The following is a 17,550-nucleotide window of genomic DNA, read 5'->3' as shown; positions in this document are numbered from 1 at the left end:
TCACACACACACACTCACACACACACACACACTTCAAAGAGAATTAGGTTCAATTGACTCAACATTTAGCAGCTTCAAAGGCTGGAGGACGAAGCTTTGATGAGACAAACTTCAGCCGAACTTTTGGGTTTGATACTTTTCATGTTTTGTGAGGAAGTAAAATTCAACCAGACATTGTTTCTGGTTTATGATCGTTTTATTGATCCAGTTTATGATATTCTTGTTAACTGATTCAACCGTTTTAGTTATCAGTTATTCTATCAATTATTCTGATGATTAATCAACTTAGAAAGTGACGTTTTTTTCAACATATTATAACTAAATGAAAAATGAAGATAAATAATTCAGTTCCTTTTTTAAATATGAAAATAAACATTTTACTGCAACAGCACTCCTTTAGTAAAATGTTGGTCATTTGGATCAAATGATTCATCTGCAGCTTAAAAGTCCTTCAAACATCAATATGAGAAAAAATCAGGTTTCTGCTGAACTGAACATCAATAAGGCCTATTGATCTGTTGATGATTTTATTGATTGGCAGATTAACGAATAAAGGTGTTTATATGAGATTCTTTTTACAGAATCTGAACCAGGTGAGTTTCTGGGTCGAACAGATTTAAAGACAAAAAGTTTTTCTTTTTTCTTAAATGCAAAATGTTTTTGTTCAGTTTTGGTTTTACTGCTCTGACTGTGTTGCTCTTTAATCAGATTCATTTTTATTGTCTGCAAACTTCAGTTTATGATTAATCGATTACTGAATTAGTAGAGGATTATTTCAATAATCGATTTATAATAATGAATCTGATGAATCGTTTCATCCCTATAAATAAATAACGATGCTAATTTAAGTTAAAAGTGATTTTCTTCTTTAAAAGGAGCCCAACAGAACCGGGTTGCTCCAGCTATCAGAATGTAACTGGATGGGAATCGGAACCGGAGAGCCGGGTCCGGATTTGTTTGGTCTGGTTCCGACCTCGCTCTGACTCATTCTGGCAGCTTTCAGCAGCTGGTACCGGTACCGGCGCCTGCTGGAAGCAGATAGGTGGAAGTTTTAAGCCTGTTGGGAAAAAATCCAGGCTGAGACGGATTCTTTATGACTGCTGCTCGGCTCCGGTCGGGTCGGGTCCGGTCGGGTCGGGTCGGGTCGGGTCGGCTCCGGTCGGGTCGGGTCGGCTCCGGTCAGGTCGGCTCCGGTCGGGTCGGCTCCGGTCGGGTCGGCTCCGGTCGGGTCGGCTCCGGTCGGGTCGGGTCGGCTCCGGTCAGGTCGGCTCCGGTCGGGTCGGGTCGGCTCCGGTCGGGTCGGGTCGGCTCCGGTCGGGTCGGCTCGGCCTGCTGAACGTTTCCATCCTGCGGTTTATGCGCTGAAATATTTTCTTCTTCTTCTGTAAAATATTCTGCGTCTGATGATCAGTGGCTTCTTTCCCCCATCAGTTAATCAGCTGCATTCTCACTAACATCTCGATGCTCAGTTCTGATTGTTGCTGAAATCTGATTGTTTTCATTTTTGCTGCTAATTAAATGAAAGTGCATTCAGACTCCTTTCTGTAATCTGTCAGCGCCTACATGAGACATCAGAGATCCAACCATTGACCCTGCGGGACGCCAAGAGTCAACAAACAGGTGAAACTAACAAACCGTTTTTATTCTTTGTCCGTCTTCAGCCACCTGATTTTCATGATTCCATCAACGCAGAACCAAAACACGTTGCTGGATTCTCCATCTCCACCGTCTCATTTTGATTCCTGCTTCCAAGGAATCAAACCACCGACTCCCAGACACCATCAGAGATATTTCTCACCACAAAGTTTCAGTTCCTGACAGGATGGAGCAGCTGCTGTTTATCACTGAGGTTTCATTCAACTCAGAGCTGAAATCCATTTAATCTGAATGAGCGAGCAGAGCACAGGAAATATTACATTTAATGATAATGAGATTTAGTGCAGTTTTCCCTCAATGCATCTGTGAAGTGCATGGGAACATGTTGAGAGCAGCCTGTGGGAAAATTAAAATGTAAAAGCTGAAGTCATTAAAGGAGTTTATTAGGACAAATCAATTCTAAATGTCCATTATTTCCACCTGGCAGTGAACAGACATCCTGAGGTCCTCAGGTTTAATGACGGCCTCCTGCTGGAGGGAAGATCAGCATTTTTCATCTCACATCCTTCAGGTCCGCAGGAAAACACAGCGTCCCGTTAAAACAAAGTGTAGGGATCTGATCCACTCTGTTGTTTCTGTTGATCAGAGCTGGATGAGTTCCTGCAGGATGAACCAGTTCCTCTTACTCACCACTGGGTAAGACCTAAAGTCAAAACAGAATAAAGATAACATCCCAAAATTATTCATACCAGATTAAAGTTAATGTTTTCATTTAAAACATGTTTCTTCTGATTGGAAGTGAAATTAAATCCTTGAGCTCAACCAGAGTCTGGACTTGGAGTTAAAGGATAAATCAGAAGTTTTCCAAGAACCAAGAAGCTTCATGAGGATCTGGAATCAGATGCTGAACTGCACAAAACTCCACTGCTGAAGGAAATCCATGATGAAGTAAGTTTAAAGTTCAGTGCAGAACATCTGGAAGAACATGATCTGGTCCGACGAGATCAACGGCGGCAGCATCATGCTGAGGGCCTGCTTTTCCACAAACCTCATAAGAATAAATGAAGAGGGTCAAAAGTCTGATCCCAAACAAACAGAACCTGTCCAGGTGGACCGGCCCGGTCCAAATAACTGCAGATCAGAATCAGGCCAGGAGAATCTGATCCCCAGACAGAAGAACAAAAGGATTATTTAATAAATCCGTCTGCAGTTAACTGGATCAGAACCGTTTTCAGCTCTGATGGTTCAGGTTATGAAAAATGCTTCTGCTCAACAAACAGCATGAAAGAGGTGGATGTGTCATGAGGCTCTTTCCTCTGAGCTGATCCCAGATCTGAGGATTAGATGAAGAGAGGAGGCCTCACATCTCTGAAGGGGAAGTGAAGCGTTCATCACAGAGGTGATGGACGCAGGTCAGCAGGAACATGGGATTTATTTCACAGCTCCGTCCTGAAACGTTCAGATCCTCCAGAGAGGAGCTATAGCCTGTGGGGGCGCTGCACCAAGAACCACTGAAGGAAACGACATCAAAACCAACGAAGAAGACACCGAGAGCAACTTCCTTCTTCACCAGATGGAAACAAGATGGAGGCGTCAGATTTTAGCGGTTGGAGGATTTCTCTTTAGGCTAAAGACCAGGAGCCATTTCTGCTGCTAGCACTAGGCTAGCATGATAGCTGTGGCTGGATTTACCCAGAATGCCCTGCTCTGTAGTCCCCTTCCTGCTTTTGGAGCGGTCTCCCTCCAACTGAACCCAGACTGAGGTTTTTAGGCGGACCAGAGTTCACTTTTTGGTTTGCATCAGTTTGATTAAACATTCAAACGAACCGACTGGATTTGGATTAGAGCGGACCGAACTGGGCTGCTGTGAATTCAGACAATTTCTTTAACTTCTTTAACAGATTATTTCACACATATTTAGCATTTAGACAAGACATATTTCTATCACTTAGTAGTCAGAAAGAAGTTGATATAAGTGTTTGGATTTCAGGAAGGCCTTCAGGCTGGGACCCATCCAGCTGAAGGAAGCAGCAGTGAGGTTTGGTTTGAGCGTTTTGTTGTCGCCACATCTGAGTCATGATGTTTATTCATGTGATCCAAACATCGTCCTTCATTTCTCCACTGGCTTCTCAACCCGACTCGAGTTGGATGAACATCCATCTGATGTTAACATGATGACGGTTTAAAGGCTTAGAAAGTCCAACTCACTGGACCCTGTTGAAGGTTTGGAGGTTTTGGTCCAGGTGTCACTCTGACTGGATGGTTCCTCACCAGAACCACCCAGTCTGACATCTTCTTAGGTTGGGTTTGATGAGCACGTTCAGCGTTCTGGTTTTAAAATATTAAATTACATTAAAATATTTCATGCATCCAGTTGTGCAGCGACTGTCTGACTGGGCTGTGAAACGCCAAATAAATGGCTTCATTTGGACATCTGCACCGTTTAACAGAGAGAACAGGGAAAAACCAGAGAAAACCAAGTGATCATCTAACCTGGATGAACTCTGAAGTCTCATCCAGAAACAGGAAGAGAACAAAGATAACATGGAAAGACCAAAGTGTTGAAAACAGACCTGAAGAAAAAGAAGAAAAACTCAAACTGGATCTTTTATAAAAGGTGAGAGAGCGCCATCTGGTGGCTGTCATGAAACCCCTCAGTGGATTTATTACTCAGCTGCAGCTTCTGATCAAAACAAACCAACTTCTAACAGCTTCATCTCTCTCATCCAACAGGTTTTACAAAAACAGAGCAAAATAAATTTAAATTACTACAAAACTCATGAAACCATAAATCCAGTAAGATCCTCTGGGAGAACATTAGTAAACATCTAACATCCACTTTAGAGCGTAGTGTGTGTGTCGTCTTCTGCGCTCAGATTAAATGACATCCAGTCTGTTGGTTGGAGTTTCAAATCTGATAAAAATATAAAATCAGATCCAGTCCAGCTCTGCTTCCTGATTGGCTGAGAAACACCAGCTGAGGTTTGAGAAGGAGCTGAAAACCCATCAGGACAAAATTAATCAAAACTTCTCCTGACATCATGTCTAAAGGTCAGGAGGTCAAGAAAACAAGGAAGATTTAGTTTTTAATCATCATGTGGATAAAAACTTTGATCTGTGTTTGATTCATCCAGGCTGCTGTTTATCATGGATAAAAATGTACATGTTGACATTAATATTTATTTCTAATGTTGTTTTTACCCAATCAGAGGCCTTAAGTCTCTCAACCTGACCTTATTAAATGTTTATAAAGCTGTAAATTCATAGACTCCTTGTGGTTTTGCTTTACTAACTTTGGGAAAAGTTAACCTATTAATACCTCTCATAAGTTTACAAACCATGCACCAAAACCATTTTACTACCATTTAAGAACATATTATGTGATTTCCAGGCACATAGAGCCGTTTTATAGCACAACCAAGTAACTCTGTTACCTTCAGTTATTACAAAAATGCTTTATATATCAAATATAACTTAAAAGAAATTTGACTTCCTGATTCAATGTCTTGAAATTGGGCCTCTGGTCCTTTAAGAAGCTCCTGGTCTTTCTGAAGCTCTGTCACCAGGAAGTCATCCCAGCATGGCTCCTCTTTAACCCTTTAACGGTTTTACCAGCGTCGCTCTGAGCAGCAGCTGCTATTAGGAGCTCAGCAGCTGTTTGCTAATTGCTGCTGGCTAGTCTGAAGGAGCTGAGTGGGGGCGGAGCTGCTGCTCTGGAAACTTAGAAACTGCAGCTCAGGGGAGGAGCTGCGCCTCAAAGGCGGGGCTTCATTCACCCAGGCGTCTTGCAGCTAAATGGTTGCCATGGAGATTAAAGGATTTCTCAAAGATGTATGAAAGAGTCAAGGCAACACTCCAGGTGTTAATAATATAAGGGCTGCACAGTGGCGCAGTTGGTAGAGCTGTTGCCTGGCAGCAAGAAGGTTCTGGGTTCAATTCCCGGCCCCAGTCTTTCTGTAGCCTGCATGTTCTCCCTGTGCATGGTGGGCTCTCTCCAGGTACCCCGGCTTCCTCCCACAGTCCAAAAACATGACTGTCAGGTTAATTGTCTCCAAATTCTCCCTGTGTGGGTCGTCTGTCTCTGTGTTGCCCTGCGACAGACTGGTGACCTGTCCAGGGTGACCCCACCTCTCACCCAGAACATTAGCTGGAGAGGAACCAGCAACCCACCAACCCCACTGGGGACATGATGTACAGAAAATGGATAGATGGATAATAATACAACATGATGGAAAGCTAAAAAACATTGATTTTACAAAATCTTCACATTCAGCAGCATTATAAAAATGAATTAATCTGACCTGACCCGTCTTTCCCTAAAGGCTTTCATACCCCAGTCTCAGCAGATTGTTCTGGAAAAAAGGCTAGAAGGTTTTTGTGGCTGCAGCTCAACATGCAGACCTCTGGATTCATGTTGATCAGTCGCCGCCTTTCTGATCTGGACCTACTGGCTTTTTCCTGCTGGGTCCAGATGACAGTAAACTTGTACAACAGACAAAGTTCCATCACAACAGACTTCTTATTTTATAGACACATAAAATCACTGCAGTTTCCTAACCATCAGATGCTTTAATATTCATGACTGAATTATTTCTGTAAAAAAACAAAAAAATCAGGAAAAAAAACCTTCTGATGAGTTTGATCAGATTTTCTTTAATCCTCCAGTCGTTCATGGCAGATTACCGTTTGTTCTGACCACGGTTCTGGTTCTGGTTCTGGTTCTAATGGAGGTTTCTTACTGCTAAAGGGAACACATGCGTGCTCCATAAGAGGAATGGCAAAGACACAATGCAAGCAGTTTCCTGCTGTCGCCCCCTGCTGGTCAGGAGGAGTGAACGCTGCTCTGTTGGGTTTCCTTAGAAACTTTTTATGTTTCTTTTAACAATAAACTGAACTTCATGCACTAACTGGGATCAGCTGGAGCGCACGGATGATTGAACTGAAATGATTTTTCTGTAAAGAGCGTCATGCTGATGGATATTCTTGGAAAAATCATGTAAACTATCAGGCAGAACCATGAGACATTCATCTCCTTTATCAGCCGAGTTAAATTAGGAAGAAGCACCTGTCCACCGCCACACACACACACACACACACACCTACACCTAAAAGCAGCAGGCTGCTCCTGGAGCGCTCTGACTCCAGCCTCCTCATGTCGGTCGCGGATCGCATGCCGGGCCTTTGTGTTCTGGTGATGCCTTCACTGACGGCTCAGAATAAATAAACATACCCAGATCAGACCACAGAGAGCCTGAGTTCTTCCTGGTACCTTCAGCTCTTTCCTGGCTCATTACACGTCATTTCTTCTGCAGTTATGCTGCCACTGGAGAACAAGATGGCCGCTTCTCACTCTGCTACTTTTTCCTACTACACTCCAGCTACTGCATCATTCTTTGCTAATGCTGAGCCTGGTTCTGGTTTCTTACTGTGAGAATGTTCCTCTCCACAGTCACCTTATGCTTGTTCAGGATGACAGACGATTTGATGCAATCTGCAGCTCTGGAGCCTCAGGAGGCTCTTTGGCTAAAAATCATGACGATCGATGAATGATTTTAAATATAGGTTTTAGCAGTTTTTAGTGTTTTAGTTTTTCATGGAACATTTTCATCAATAATATTTTTAGATCTTTAGAAATATCAAAGTCCCATTGAAAAAAATGCATTCTTCATGCTTTTGCATAGGTTTTATGTTTTTCTGTGTATTAAAACTTTAAAATAAATTTCCTGTTTTAATGTGAAGGACCAACAGGAAGTAGAGTGGAACAGAGAAGTGGAAGGAAAACTAAACACAAATTACTACAAATACAAAAGGTCTGGCATGAATTTTCTGATCTTTGGTTATTATTTTAATTGTAATAATATTATTCTTCCTCCTTTGAAATTTGCATCACTTCCGGTAGATCAGCTGCATACAATCCTAATTAAACCCTCAGAGGTTTGTGTTTGGAGCGTAGAGAAGCTCAGGAGGATCAAATATTAAAACTCAGCTGAAGTTATGCAGTCATTGATTGTTGTTGTGTTTCATGTTGTCTGCCGCTAGATGGCGCCAGCTGCTCCTCTGAATGTGGAAGCCTGTAATCTCAGCTCTGCATGTTTAACAGAGAGGAGGAAACCTGGGTGGTGGTGGGGGGGGCGCAGTTTGAGTTATGTTTTAATTATTTTAATATTATTTCTGATATTTCTGAGGGTTTTCTGGGTAAATGGCTCCTCCTCCCTGAAGCTCAGACTCATCCAGCTGAAACACTGACGGTCTGATTTCCTGCAACAATCAGTCCCTCTGTTTCTAATTGGCTGGGGTTTCGGCCCCCCCCCCCTTCCACTGTCCCTCCTCCTCTTCCTCCTCCTCTTCGGGTTATTGTCACTGACAGTCGGATTATTCCTCAGCAGCAGCAGCAGCCTCTTCATCCTCCTCTTCCTCTGCTCTCCGGCGGACATGCGGACTCTCGGAGCGGATCTATGATTCCCGCAGCATCGCGGCTTCTCTGCACGGTAAGCGCTGCTGCTCCCGGTTCCTCCCGGTTCCTCCCGGTTCCTCCGGCGTGTCCGCGTCCTGTCTGTGTGCGCCCCTGGCCGCTGAGCCATGTGCGCCCGGGGGGACGGAGTTCTGCTGGGTCTGCTGGTTCTGAGGAGTTAAACTTCTGAGCTCCTGCTGAGCAGCCGGGGTGGAGGACTGGAACCAGGGGCGCACATTAAGCCCCAGTTACCCCCCCCCAGCCCCCCTCTGGGTGGCATGTGGCCCCCAGATGCTCACCCCCCTCCCCCCTGCAGTGGAGGGTTGCTCACCTGAGGGCTATCATCCTCTTCATCCTCTTCATCCTCAGCTCTGATGGAAACTACTGAGATGTTAGAGAATGTCTCCCTGCGGGGGTCTGCAGGGGGGTCAGGAAACAACCGATATTCTCAGCAATAATTAGGATTAATCTCCTTTTATCTCAGCTTGTTGCCTCCAGGAGCAGCGAGTGAAATTTAGATTGACTTTTCCTCTGTGTGGGGAGAAAAGCAGCTGAGGATATTTTCTTATTCTCTCTTCATAATCTACATCGTAGATCTGCTGATGATGAATATTTGACCCAAAACAAAATGTTTTACCTTCAAATCCACAACAAAGTCTGAATCTGAATGTTTGTTGCATAAAAGTTTCTGAACAATCTGCTCTGTTGTCATTTTATCTGAATAAAACAGGAATAATTTCCTGTCCATTTAATGTTTGGATTCGATTCGTTTTCTGCACAAGATGTTGAATCTCAGTCGTCTCGGTGTGAAAAGCCAATATTTGGTAGGATATAATATTTAGGGTGTCCTGCACCCAAACTTTACTTCTCAATACAAATTTGAGATATAAAAATATTTCTAGAAAAATCAGATGGCTAATATTAAAATAGCTGATAATCAATGTTTATAATATCATAAATATTAGAGTGTACCTCTTTCTCTAGAACATGACTCCATGTTATTTGTGGAAAATGTATCTATTTTACAAAAATGTTTTAAAGAAAATGCAGCTCTAAAGCTGGTATATTTGACACTCCATTGGCTAACACTTCCAAAGCAGCCAATCCAGGAGGAGCTCTGATTTTCCTTGGTGCTGATTGGATGAGCGGAAATATGGAAGATTGTTGATGCTCTGCAGTAGCTGAGATTGTTTCTACTTTGTGTGTGTTTGACATTTTAACTATTAACAGGCAGGAAGTATCTGGTGTTCACTGGTTTCAGCTGTTTGTCGGCAGTCCATACTGGTCCCAGTCGGTACTGGTCCCGGTCTGGTTTCAGTCTGTGGCGTTTCCTTCTCGCCCTCGTTGCTCGGTGCAGGAATCCTTCCGGAGTCGGTTCTCCGTGTCCATCTGCTGATGTTTCCCGTCGGTCCAGATGGTCCAGAAGCAGCTGAAGTTGTGGATCCGCCCCGCCGCGCTGAAAACCGGCCGTGTGAGACGGAGATCAGGAGAAACGAGATCAGGAGAAACGAGATCAGCAGAAACGAGATCAGCAGAAACGAGATCAGCAGAAACGAGATCAGCAGAAACGCGGTTTCCTTGTCGCGGTTTTATCCTCCGTTTTTAAAATGCTAAAAAATGCTCAGAGTTGCGCTGAAAACCAGCTGAACCCAGTGGTAGGAGGAAAGCTGGACATTTAAAATATGATTTGTGTTATTGGAGACTTTATTGGCAGTAAACATAAACTACCGAGTCTTCAAAAAGGCAAGAAAAAAAATGCAATAAAACAATTTTTTTGCACTTAAGTTGCATCCACTGTAAGTAATCAGCCAATATAATGTTTGTCATATTTAAGTTAAATAAAAGAAGTATTACCTCAAATGGAAAATGATAAATGATAAATAAGTATGTATGTTTAACAAAGTTGAAGTATTTATGACGAAGTTTTCCTGTTCATGTCGTAATGTCTGCCGCTTGATACAGCGTTCTGATTGGCTGGTTGTGATTGGTTGTTTATCTTCAAGCAAGGATGAAACATCTGATTGGATGGAAAAGAGCTGTCTGTGATTGGCTGGTGGTGTGGCTCATTTACATACACATCTTCTGTAGCTCTGCTACCAGAGAGCAGAGCTACAGAAGATGGATTGAGTGTGTGTGTGTGGCGTGAAAACACACACACACACACACACACACACACACACACACACACACACACACACACACACACACACACACCATGTTACGGTTTGTTCACACACTTTGTACACAGACTCGTATCTAAGGAACATTAGAGATGCTGCTTAAGCTGGAGTACCCAGAGAGAACCACGGCTGGGATTCAAACCCACAACCTTCCTGCTGCCTGGCAGCGGCATCATGTATTTGTGATTTGTTGGTGATGTTTGGTTGGTTCCAGTCAGTATTCTGAGGAAGTCGGAGAAGCTGTTTGATATTCATCACCACTTTCTCTGTTTTCTTTCTGAATCTCGTCAGCACTCCTGAGATGAAGCACAGATCTCAGAACCAAGCATGAACTCAGTCACAGCAGCCAACATCACAGACTGCATATCAACCACACACACACACACACACACACACACACACACACACACACACACACACACACACACACACACACAGAGATGCTCTTTAAGGCTCAGGTTTAATCGGCTCTGGATGCTTGATGGTGTTTATGTGTGTTGGGGTGAGGGGTCACGTTTTCACGTTTAGCATTTCTTGGTAATGTTCTATCTATAGAGCAGATGAAGATGGGGAAGGGGTCCTGCACTGGGGTCTGTGATGGAACCTGACTTAGATCTATAGCTAACAGATCTAGATCTGTAGATCTGCATGCTGATCCTCATCAGGCCTGAAGTTGAGCTGCTCTGAGTCTGAGTCTAATCGCTGGAAGATGATTTAACTCGTCTTGAAGTGGAACCAATCACAGATACCGAATGCATGCATGTGTGCATCAAAGAGCCCAGATAGCGATCAGCGTCGCGCATGCGCAGCGTTGCCGGCCCGGGGCGCAGACGTGACTCCTCGGATGCCTAAACAAATCAGGGCGGCTGCTTTGGGTATTCAAATCAGTCGGATGTGAGGGAGGAAAATGTCAGGGAGGCGAGCTACTCTCCAGGAGGGGTGTGTGTGTGTGTGTGTGTGTGTGTGTGAGAGGTGGGTTTGGGGTGGATTCCTTATAAGAGAACAGATTTAACATCCTCTGATTGATCAAAACATTTCCAGTCGGAGAGGCCGGTTTGTTCTGCCGCACGAGCCTCTGATTTATTCTAGATTAGTAAAAGTTATTAAATGTAGGGAATCAATTTCTGGAAGGAAAGTGATGCTGCCCCCTGCAGGCGGGGGGGATCACTGTTCCAGTCAGAGAGCTGAGTTCAACGTCTTCTCGCCAAATGAAGGTTTGGCAGAGGATAATCCTAATATTCATCTGTTGCAGCAGTACAAAAAGTGAGTACATACGACATGAGACGCATCGGGCGACGCGCTAGAGGGGCGCCAAAATAATGGTGGAAAAATGATTTCTAATCTGCATTTTCTTTGCTGAGCAGCTGGTTGTTTGTGTGTAAATGATGTGACCAATCAGAGGCGCTGATCCAGACACTGGAAACGCTCCGGCTGTTCAGAAGCAGCCGGAGGGCAGACGCTTCGTTTGAATCATGTTTTCTGATGACGCATCGCGTCACAGCTTAGCATCTCCTGACGTCATGCAGCATAGTCCACTCTGACCCAGACTGAACCAAAACCCAGTAATATCTGTTTGACCGTTTGATAAAGTGAGTTAATACCAGAATGAATTCAGCTGGAATGCAAACAGAACCGATGGTTCTAGATTCTGATAACATGGAAACCTTCAGATTTATATTCTGTTTATCCTGGTAGGATTCCATCGGCTCTCATTCATATCTCACATATTGTAATAATAACGGTTATTGAAGCTGTGATTATTAACATCCATCCCTCCATGGGAGCGGAGGAGCTCGGTGCGTCTCCTCCTCCAATCTCCATAGTAACCAGTCCGCTCTGCTCGTCTTTGCTGGTTTTTCTGCTCCAGTTTCTCCTTTAAGGCCGTTTCTCTAACCGTACCGCGTTCAGTCCTTTTAACTAAAACCATTTCCTGTTGCTGAACCACAGCAGTCCGCCACAGAAACAGAGTAAATGTTGATTATTGATTTGACCAGTTGTTTGCTTGTGGGTTAATAAATATGGTTAAAAAGGAAAACATGGAGTTTTGACCATATTAAAGCTGTTTTTTTGCGGCGCCTCGTCTGTCCAGCTGCAGGAGGTTTTGGAGCAGACGGACGCTGTCAGCCGGTCCAGTCAGCTCGGTTCTGCTTCGTCCTTCTTCTTGTCAGATCTGCTGCCTGCTGTGGGTTTTGTCTTTAAAATGGCCGATTGGCCTTTTGTTGTAAACTGACTTTCTGTCACCATCAACACTGAATGAAGCTTCGACTAAATGACAGTTTTCTGCTACAATCACTGCAGTTCCTCTAATAAACAGCAGGTGATGCTGTTGAGAACAGGGAGAGTGGCAGCAGAAGAAGAGTTGGACAGTTTGACCTCTGACCCCTTCCTAACAGGAAGCTGACCTTCAGGTCTGACCCGGTTCTGATCCAAAGCTGCTGTTTCATCGTCTCCAGGCAACCAGAGGAACATCTACTTAGTTTTTATCTTTCCTGCACAGAACGAGGTCAGTTTTAATTAAATTCAGAAACGTGATAATTGGGTTTGTTTTCTGTGTGATTCCAGAATAAACCTCATTTCATTCAGCTTCAGTATATTAATAACTTATTTAATGTTTTCCATTGATTGGAGTAAAAACTGACCGTCACATAAACATTTTTGTTTTAATATGATGAGGAACTAAAGAGCATTTTTATTAATGTTCTCTTAATTTTTAGCATTTTCCTTCTCCTGTTGATGAGCTTGAAAGCTGAGATATTCTGACATATTTCAGAATAAAAGTGGTTAATAAATATTTAAAAACAAACTTTAATGTTTCATGTTTCAGACGGTGGATTAAAAACAGGCATGAAGCTGCACGAGTTCTTCCCGTCTCTGCTGGACCTCTGAGGTTCTGTTCTCTGAAATGAATCGCCTCATTGTTCTTAGAAATATGTGAAATTATTTAAATCGTTTTCTGAGCCTCCGGTCCGGTCTGGCCCGGTCCGGGTCAGCACGGTTCTTCAGTGTTTGGATGTTCGTCCTCTGAAAACTCATTTCCATCACTGATAAGTGAAAACTGGAAACTGCAGGAAAACTCCCACAGGTTCTCTGGGACAAATGTTCTCCAGAACCGAGCCTCAACAGAACCCTGTGAACGGTTTCTGCCTGTAGCTGCAACATCCTGCAGCTCTCTGCATGAAATCCCACATTTCTGTCATATTTGTGAAGCGCTGCTGTGACTCTGCTGCAGAGCCTGGAGGAAGGCCTTAAGAGGGCGGAGAGCCTTTTATCCTAATGCACTTCAGGTCTCCAGAGGAAGCAGAGAGGGGGGAAGGAGGGGGGGAGGCGGGAAGAGGGGGGAGGAGGAGAGAGGAGGGAGGCGGGGGGAGGAGAGAGGAGGGAGAGATGGGAACAGAAAAAAGGCTTGGAAGAAGAACAAGGAGTGATGTTTGGAGGAGGAAAAGAACAGGAAGCTCAGTGACAGATGATTGTGACGGAGCGTCAGATGAAGGTCAGAGGTTAATCAGTGATGGGGGGAGGAGGGAGGGGCCTGGGTAAAGGGGGGTAGGTGGGGGGTGATGGTCTCAGGGGGTATCAGGACCCAGAGTTCAAACATGATCCTTCAGGAGACGATCTGAGGATGAAACTCTTCCTGACGCATCACTGGAGTGGATCTGTTATCTGAGCCAGAACCACAGAGGTTCTGGTTCTGGTTCTGCAGAGTGTGAGGGCAGCGGGGGTCAAACTGAACAATGACCCTCGCCGGCTGCCAGTGAGTCAGAGCGATCGCTGCATCCTGAAACGGCAGCGTGGTTTTATTCTCTAATAAGAGATGAATTTCCAGAGCCATTATTCTGGATCACACTACTGCTCTTTAACCCGGAGTCGGACCATCAGATCCCAGTTTTCCGACCGTCGCTCCCTTCCTGGTTCCTGTAGAACCGCTGAGCCGCTCTGATCTGCAGGACGATCCGGGTCAAATTTCTGTTTGAATAAATCATCTTTTACTTTAATCTCTCATCCCAGACTTGAAATGTGTTTCAGTGAAGAGATGAAACCTTGAAAAGCCTTCAGGCCTCAGGCTCTGATGTTGGACGAATCTAATAACAGATTAATATTTAAAACTTAATCAATATGAAGGAGACACTTCAATGTCTCTGTCCTGCTATGGAAAGCAGCCTGGAGTAAATCATGACGATCACCTATCGATTGAATCGGTAAATAATCGATTTTGAATCGAATCAGGAAGGAGTTCCAGGTTCCAGGATGTCGATGCGTGAAAGTAACTCAGACCAGGAGTCAACGGCCTCCACGACCCAGGAAGCCAATTGACCTGCTGCAGGAATCATTTAAAGAACCAACGTCTCCTGTGGACGCTTTATGTGCTGCTTGCAGCCAGGGACCCTCATGTTGAAGACCCCTGCTGTAAACCGCTGCAGCCTGCAGAGATCTGCTGTTCTCATGACGTCCATCTTTATGATTTCATATCTTCAGTCCAGAACCAGCTGACATGATTTCCATCAGATCTGGTTTCTCAGACGTTTCCGTTTCCCTGAAACATCAAACGAGTCGTGATCCGTCGGCGTGAAGCTGCAGAATAAAAACCTGCAGCCGCCGAGCGCTCGGCTTTTTATTTACCCAACGTCCAGGAGGACGTCTTCAGTCACACCTCAGAGAGTGTGTGTGTGTGCGTGTGTGTGTGTGTGTGTGTGTGTGTGTGTGTGTGTGTGTGTGTGTGTGTGTGTGTGTGTGTGTTTGGACGTGCCTCTGCATTTATTGCAGTGAGTTTGTGTTTGATGTATCTGACCTATGCTTGACACCGAGGCTCTGCTGATTCCATCTATCAGGCCCGCTTCAATCTCAGGAGTCTGGGTGAGGCTGGTGTGTGTGTGTGTGTGTGTGTGTGTGTGTGTGTGTTTCTGGGTAATTAAAGGAACGTCCAGCCGGGTGTTTCTGATCTCAGAGTTTTGTTTCTGATATGAATCCATAAGTTTGTGTTTCTGCCTTATAAAGTATCTATTAATATTCCTGTGTGCAGATGGTAAATATTGGAGAGGCTGCCGGGGCTTTAAGCTGCGCCCCGGCAGCGCCGCATTCAGCAGCTGCAGCTGCTGCAGCGCCGCATTCAGCAGCAGCATTCAGCAGCAGCTGCAGCGCCGCATTCAGCAGCAGCTGCTGCAGCGCCGCATTCAGCAGCAGCTGCTGCAGCGCCGCATTCAGCAGCAGCTGCTGCAGCGCCGCATTCAGCAGCTGCTGCAGCGCCGCATTCAGCAGCAGCTGCTGCAGCGCCGCATTCAGCAGCAGCTGCTGCAGCGCCGCATTCAGCAGCAGCTGCTGCAGCGCCGCATTCAGCAGCAGCTGCTGCAGCGCCGCATTCAGCAGCAGCTGCTGCAGCGCCGCATTCAGCAGCAGCTGCTGCAGCGCCGCATTCAGCAGCAGCTGCTGCAGCGCCGCATTCAGCAGCAGCTGCTGCAGCGCCGCATTCAGCAGCAGCTGCTGCAGCGCCGCATTCAGCAGCAGCTGCTGCAGCGCCGCATTCAGCAGCAGCTGCTGCAGCGCCGCATTCAGCAGCAGCTGCTGCAGCGCCGCATTCAGCAGCAGCTGCAGCATTTCAGTGAAATCTTTGGACCTTCATAGTGATGCAAACAGAAGATGGAGGATTTCTGATCTGACCGCTGCAGAAGGAGCATCCAACAGAAACTAAGCTTTTAATTATTTTAATAATCAGACCACACTGAGTTCAGAGACCAGGTTATGAGAGGTCAGAGGTCACTGAGGTTGGTTAGTCGTCATGCTGAACGGCTGTACTGTCCATGTGAGCTGCGTTCAGACACACAGGTTGTTTCTGTGCAGCGGTTCACGGCTCAGCTGCGTCTGGCGCCACAAGGCTGAGCTTTGTGTCGCCGTCTCTGCAGTTCAGTCACGTCTCTCCCTCCATCAGCCGTCCGGCTCCCACTTTATGAACCAGCAACAAAGAAATAAAAACTCCATCATCACAGGAGTTGGTCTGTTTTCTATAGTGGAGCCAAGAAACAAATCACTGGTTTATTTAATGAAATGAGTTTCAGAGTATCAGCAGCAGGTCGGATGTTTGTTCAGGTCTGATCCGGTTTCATGTTCAGATTCTGGAGTCGTTTTACACTCCGGTCCAGTAGGAGGCGCTGCTGTAGGGTGAGCCGACCCTGTCAGCCATGTTGTGATTGAGGCAGTTTGTTCCTTTAATGCAAATGTGACAAAGAGCTTAACGCCTTTAAATCGATTGTTTTAGTGGTCAGTTATCAACGAAATGAGGAACATTTTCAATTAAAAAATGATTTCTGCTGCTAAGTATCAGAATAAAGAGACGTATGAGCTCAACACCAGAAATTTATTGTTTTTAATCTGTTCTTCAGGTTATTAAGTCATCAGGTTGGTTTTACTTTAAAGAAATTCTCTAGAAATGTGGACACTGACATTAGCATTAGCTGCTACATGGTTAGCACTGAGATGCTGTTTTAGGCTTGAATAGCTTCGCTTATAGGCTAACACTTTTAGCACAACTTAAAACAGCCTTTTCCACCGTCCAATCAGATCGTTTCAAAACGGAGCCTAACCCCCAGTGGACCAGAGAAGTAATTTCGTCGTTCATGTGCTAACTGCTGTTAGCAGATGTTGCTTGTGTGTCAGATTTATGAGCGTACTAGAAACACGCAAATACAAAGGTTCTGCTCAGAATTTTATTTTTATACAGTGGGGAGAACAAGTATTTGATACACTGTTGATTTTTCAGGTTTTCCCACTTGCAAAGCTTGTAGAAGACTGTAATTTTTATCATAGGTCCTCTTCAACTGTGAGTGATAGAATCTAAAACAAAAATCCAGAAAAATACAATGTATGATTTTTAAATAATTAATTTCCATTTTATGTGTGAAATAAGTATTTGATACACCAGAAAAATGAAACTTAATATTTGGTACAGAAACCTTTGTTTGCAATTACAGAGATCAGACGTTTCCTGTAGTTCTTGACCAGGTTTGCACACACTGCAGCAGGGATTTTGGCCCACTCCTCCATACAGATCTCCTCCAGAGCCTTCAGGTTTCGGGGCTGTCGCTGGGCCACACGGACTTTAAGCTCCCTCCAAAGATTTTCTATTGGATTCAGGTCTGGAGACTGGCTAGGCCACTCCAGGACCTTAAGATGTTTCCTACGGAGCCACTCTTTAGTTGCCCTGGCTGTGTGTTTTGGGTCGTTATCATGCTGGAAGACCCAGCCACGACCCATCTTCAGTGCTCTTACTGAGGGAAGGAGGTTGTTGGCCAAAATCTCACGATACAATGCCCCATCCATCCTTCCCACAATATG

The 17,550-nt window shown here is 44.9% G+C and overlaps 1 protein-coding gene across 1 annotated transcript in view; it reads left to right on the top strand.

The window, feature by feature from the left end:
* The first annotated feature begins 7,804 nt into the window (after positions 1 to 7,804).
* Positions 7,805 to 17,550, top strand: part of pcbp4 (poly(rC) binding protein 4) — an 84,638-nt gene continuing 74,892 nt past the window's right edge. The window contains exon 1 of the mRNA XM_088005878.1: positions 7,805 to 8,084. The gene's annotated coding sequence lies outside the window, so the exon portion shown is untranslated. The remainder of the gene's footprint in view (positions 8,085 to 17,550) is intronic.

This window comes from Poecilia mexicana, unplaced genomic scaffold, assembly GCF_051168715.1.
Source record: "Poecilia mexicana isolate PSO_F unplaced genomic scaffold, ASM5116871v1 scaffold_5, whole genome shotgun sequence".
NCBI lineage: Eukaryota > Metazoa > Chordata > Actinopteri > Cyprinodontiformes > Poeciliidae > Poecilia > Poecilia mexicana.
The sequence above is the reverse complement of the archived record's forward strand: the minus strand, read 5'-3'. Positions and strand labels throughout refer to the sequence as shown.